Here is a 5,616-nt window from a genome sequence, read left to right on the forward strand (position 1 = left end):
CCTGGCAGATTAAAACTGTGTGCCTGACCGAGACTCGAACTCGGGACCTTTGCCTTTCGCGGGCAAGTGCTCTACCACTGAGCTACTGAAGCACGACTCACGCCCGGTACTCACAGCTTTACTTCAGCCAGTACCTCGTCTCCTACCTTCCAAACTTTACAGAAGCTCTCCTGCGAACCCTGCAGAACTAGCACTCCTGAAAGAAAGGATATTGTGGAGACATGGCTTAGCCACAGCCTGGGGGATGTTTCCAGAATGAGATTTTCACTCTGCAGTGGAGTGTGTGCTGATATGAAACTTCCTGGCAGATAAAAACTGTGTGCCCGACTGAGACTCGAACTCGGGACCTTTGCCTTTTGCGGGCAAGTGCTCTACCACTGAGCTTCCGAAGCATGACTCACAGCCGGTACTCACAGCTTTACTTCTGGCAGTACCTCGTCTCCTACCTTCCAAACTTTACAGAAGCTCTCCTGCGAACCCTGCAGAACTAGCACTCCTGAAAGAAAGGATATTGCGGAGACATGGCTTAGCCACAGGCTGGGGGATGTTTCCAGAATGAGATTTTCACTCTGCAGTGGAGTGTGAGCTGATATGAAACTTCCTGGCAGATTAAAGTGCTTCGGTAGCTCAGTGGTAGAGCACTTGCCCGCAAAAGGCAAAGGTCCCGAGTTCGAGTCTCGGTCGGGCACACAGTTTTTATCTGCCAGGAAGTTTCATATCAGCGCACACTCTGCTGCAGAGTGAAAATCTCATTCTATAGAAGTATTGATAGGGTAGTTGCCTCCTAATAGAAGATGTGGATTGATAGGAAATTTTAGTACTATCAAAGACTTTCTGAACAGAGTGAGGGATGTGGATAGGTGGCAAGTGGGTTGTTCATTTAATGAAAATAGACATGTGGATGGTCATTATGATAATCAGGATAGAGTAGGAAGAATGAACCAGGTAAATGTTAGAGGTAGGGGAAGAGGCCGAGGAGCTTTTAGAGGAAATAGCCAAGGTTATCAGACAGTAGGGGAATCACGAGAGGGAAACCGGACCCCGCTACAGTGAAGGCCCGTGCTGGGGCGGGTCAAAGGTTAGGGCCTACTGAATTTTCAAATCACCATGGTAATGTAAGGGATACAGTGATGGGTAGTAGTATTAGTAATGATTATGGTGATAGGGTGTGTAGTCATCATGGTCTGGTGATGGAAGAAATTGGACCTGAGGTTAGTGGTGAAGGTGGTAAGGAATTAGGGGACTCATGTATGGAGAGATTTTGCCAGATGTATGAGGGAGTCAAAGTATATGAAAGGCAGCCAAAGGGAGTGATAAATGAAAAGAAATTATTTCAAGATGCAAGTGGTAATAATGAAAGGGAGAGTATGAGTAATCGTTGCAGTATGGGAGGAGAGAAAGAAAGTAGTGAAAGGGGTGCTTTCCATGCATGTGATGATTTAAGCAAAGATGCTAAGCCAAGAGAAAGGTCAATTTCTGAGGTCAATGGAGGGGTGATGAATACACATGCCTTGAACCATAAAGAGAAAGTAAGTAACGAAGAAGATGTCAATGTTTTTATTATTCACAGAGATGTAGGAATAGCAGCTGATGATGAGGAAGAAGTAGGTGTTTGTGCTCTTCAGAAAGGTTTAGAAGGAAAGGAAAGTTCAAAGTTGAATTGTGATGACTGGGCTCATAATGAAATTGAGCAGGATTTGTTATGTGAAGAAAGTAGTGATGATGGTGATAGGATTAAGCAACCTTTTGTGAGAATTGGAATGTATGGTAGGGAAGAAAAAGCTCTTTTGGATACAGGTAGTGAAATTAGTGCTATTGCTGAAAGTTTATTTAATTACATAAAGGAGCATAATGAAGTGATGAATGTACCAGTAGTGGTTTTAAGATAGTGGGTGCTACAGGGAAATTAAGCAAGGTAATTAAAGACCAAATAATTTTGGAATTTGAGATTGGGGGCATAGGTTTAGTGCATAATTTTTTTGTAGTACCTGGGTTAACAGTGAATATTATATTGGGCATGGATTGGTTGACAGAGTGCAAGGCAGAGATAAATTGTGGAGAGAGTTTTGTTAATTTTGAGAGTGATGGGTCAAGGATCAGTGTGAGGTTTGATGGATTGGTGATAGATAAGGACCGATTGTTAGGGTATTTAAAAGTGAAAATGATGCCTGTAGTAACTAATTTGGGTGATGATAAGTTGAACTTGGAGTATAGGAGTGAGGAGGATACAAGTGGACTTATGGACGAATTGAAGAACCAAATTTCTAAAGTTGAAGGGTTAAATGAATGCCAGAGAGAAGAACTGAGAGAAGTTTTGTGGATGAATAGGGAAGTTTTTTCTGACAGGCCAGGAAGAGTAAAGAATTATGAATGTAAGCTGGATATCAAACCACATGAACCTTTTTCGAAAAAACCTTATTCCATACCATTTGCACAGAGGGAGGCGGTAAATAAAGAAATTGAGAGGATGTTGAATTGTGGTGTTACAGAGCGAGGGAAGAGTGAATATAATTCACCTCTGGTCATTGTGGGCAAGAAAGATGGTAGTGTGAGACTAGTTGTTGATGCCAGGATGTTAAACGAAGTGGTAAGGAGAGAAACTGATAGGCCAGAGAGTATGGAGGGGATGTTACAGAGGTATCACAAAGTAAACTATCTTAGTAGTCTCAATCTGACCTGCGGATACTGGCAGGTGCCACTTGCTAAGGAATATAGGAAGTATACAGCATTTTTGGTAAACGGGAAGTGTTATTAATACACTGTTGTCCCATTCGGGCTGAATATTAGTGTGTCTGTTTTTATACGAGCCCTTGATCAAGTATTAGGACCAGAGCTGAGTTCAAAACTGACAATATATGTGGATGACCTATTAGTTGCCACTGAGTTATGGGAAGAACATTGTTGTTTATTAAATGAGTTGTTTCAAGCCTTAAGGAAAGGGGGCATCACCCTGAGACTCAAAAACTGTGAATTTGTTTGCAAAGAGATAAAGTTTTTGGGTAGGATTTTGTCAACTGCTGGTATTAAGATAGATCCAGACAAAATGAAAGCAATCAAAGAGTGTCCATCCCCAAGAAATAGAAAAGAGTTGAAATCATTTTTGGGTATGTGTAATTTTTACCGGAATTTTGTGCCAGGGCAAGCTTTTAATCCCATGTCTGAACAAATTATTGAGTCTTAAAGTGAACTATGTTTGGACAGAAAAGTGTCAGAAAGCCTTTAATGAACTTAAGGAAGCTTTGAAAGTGGAAAAGATTTTACACCATCCGGATCTTAGTAAACCATTCTGTTTGGGGACTGATTCGAGTGAGTCGGTATTGGAGTGTAATTGTTTCAAAATTTTGGGGATGAGGAAAAGGAAGATCATAGGACCATAGCCTTTGCGAGTAGGTCATTGACCAGGTATGAGAGAAATTACACTGTGGCTGAGTGTGAAGCACTGGTAATAGTTTGGGGATTTCAAAAGTTCAGAGATTACCTACGGGGGAATAAAACTATCATATATAATGATCACAGAGCTCTTATATTTTTCAAAAAGTTTCAGCTGGTACATAGACAGTTAACAAGATGGACTTTGTTCTTACAATAGTTTCCTTTTGAGATAAAGTATATTAAAGGTACACAGAACAAAGTAGCAGATGCTTTATCCAGGTTACCATTGAGTGAAGGTAATGATGCAGGGTGTGATATTGATGAAGAGCATGTAAAGTTGTTTTATATAAAAGGTGTTCAAGGAGAGAAGAAAACTGAAGGTATTTGGAAAAACATGAGAAGGTATCAGAAGCAGGATGAAGTGTGGAAAATGGTGAAGTGTGAACTGGAAAGGAAAGATAGTAACAATAAGTTGCCAAAGTATTACAAAATTCATGATGGAGTGTTGTTTAGACGAACTGATGAAAATTCAGAAGATTGGAAAGTAAGTTGGCCCCGTGGATATATAGATGAGATAATAGACTATATTCATTTGAGTTTTGGACATGTTGGTGCTAAGAAGTGTATCCAGAAATTGAGGGAATGTGTATTTTTTGACAACATGGTAAAGAGAGTGAATAACCGTATTAAGACATGTGACAACTGTCAATGAGCCAAAGTTACTAACCAAACATGTAGGCTCCCTATAGAAAATATTAAACTGAATGATGTAATGGAACTGTTATCGGTGGATCTTTATGGTAAGTTACCAAAAACCAAGGGAGGTTTTGCATACATTTTTGTAGTTTTGGAGGTGTTTTCTAAATTTATAAAACTTTATCTGCTATGTAGAGCTACTGGAAAAGCCGTTTTGAGTAAATTGGAAGGTGATTATTTTGTGAAGTTTGGGAAACCTAAGGCCATATTATCCGACAATGGGTCACAGTTTGCATGTAAGAAGTGGAAAGAAGGCCTTACCAATCAAGGAGTTACAGTAATTTACACATCAATGTATCATCCGCAAGGGAATCCAGTAGAACGTTATATGAGGGAGATTGGCAGATTCTGCCGTACTTATTGTAGCAATAACCACAGTTCATGGGGAGACATAATAAGAGACATTGAGGATGTAATGAATGCTATTGTTCATGAGGTAATGGGGTTTACTCCTCAGGAGATTATGGAAGGTGAGAGACAAAAAAAATCTGGTGCAGGAAAATTTATCTTTCCCTTGGGGTGAAAAGAAGAAAAGGGTAAGAGAACTGGTAGAGAAGAAACTGTTGGAAAGAAAAAAAAAAGACATGATGATAAGGTGAAGGGTGTTGATATAAGGATAGGAGATTTGGTTTTGGTCAAGACATATGAGAAGTCAAAAGAGATAACTAGTGAGAATTCTAAATTTTTTGATGAATACAAAGGACCATTTGAGGTGGCTGGTATACCCCACCCGAATGCATTCTATCTGATTTATCCCATGTCCAAGAAGAAATTTGCCCTTAAGAATGTGGTTGATTTAAAACCATATAAGGCAGAAAACCACACTAATACAGTTGCCCACTCGCAGTTTTCAGAGGAAATAAATTTCAGTGTAAACAGTGTAAAGATTTGATTATGAACTGTAAATAAGAAGTGGTTTAAGAATAATTTCTTGTATACCATTATATAAATTTCTTTTTGAAACCAGATAGTTTTTTTTACATGTTTGATGATGCGAAGAGTCAAGTAGTTATCAGATTCAAGCAATGAAATGTGAGTTGTTATAGTAGACTGTGGGTTTGCTTACAAATTCTTCCAAAGACACTCCAGTTTGTGTGATGACAAGTAGTATGTACAACTGTCAAGAATCTAGCAAGATTTGTCTGCGGCAGCATTGTATAGGTTTACTGTAATTATTTGTTCATCCTAGAATTCTGTTTGTGCTGTAACTTAACACCTGTCTTAGTTTTAGTCTTTACTATATGAAATATTCATTTGTTAATTTGATATGCTTGCTTTATGTCAGCATTCTCAAAGAATTGTGTAAAATGCTGTTTCATTGTTGTTAAGTTTATTTGTAATGTTATATGATGTATCCAATTATTCATGTCAAATAGTCTGAATAGAAGTTTGAATACTTTAGGGCAATATATATACCCATGACTTGACCTAGCTTTATGAAGTTGGTTGTCTCACATGAGTCAATGAAATTTTATCTTGAGAGGTTCC

The 5,616-nt window shown here is 38.9% G+C and overlaps 1 non-coding gene across 1 annotated transcript; it reads left to right on the top strand.

Annotated features, from left to right (window-relative positions):
• The first annotated feature begins 615 nt into the window (after window positions 1–615).
• Trnal-caa (transfer RNA leucine (anticodon CAA)) lies at window positions 616–689 on the top strand. The gene has a single exon. It is a non-coding gene; the product is annotated as a tRNA-Leu (tRNA).
• Window positions 690–5,616: the final 4,927 nt, after the last annotated feature.

The sequence above is a fragment of the Schistocerca cancellata genome, chromosome 3, assembly GCF_023864275.1.
Source record: "Schistocerca cancellata isolate TAMUIC-IGC-003103 chromosome 3, iqSchCanc2.1, whole genome shotgun sequence".
Taxonomy (NCBI): Eukaryota; Metazoa; Arthropoda; class Insecta; order Orthoptera; family Acrididae; genus Schistocerca; species Schistocerca cancellata.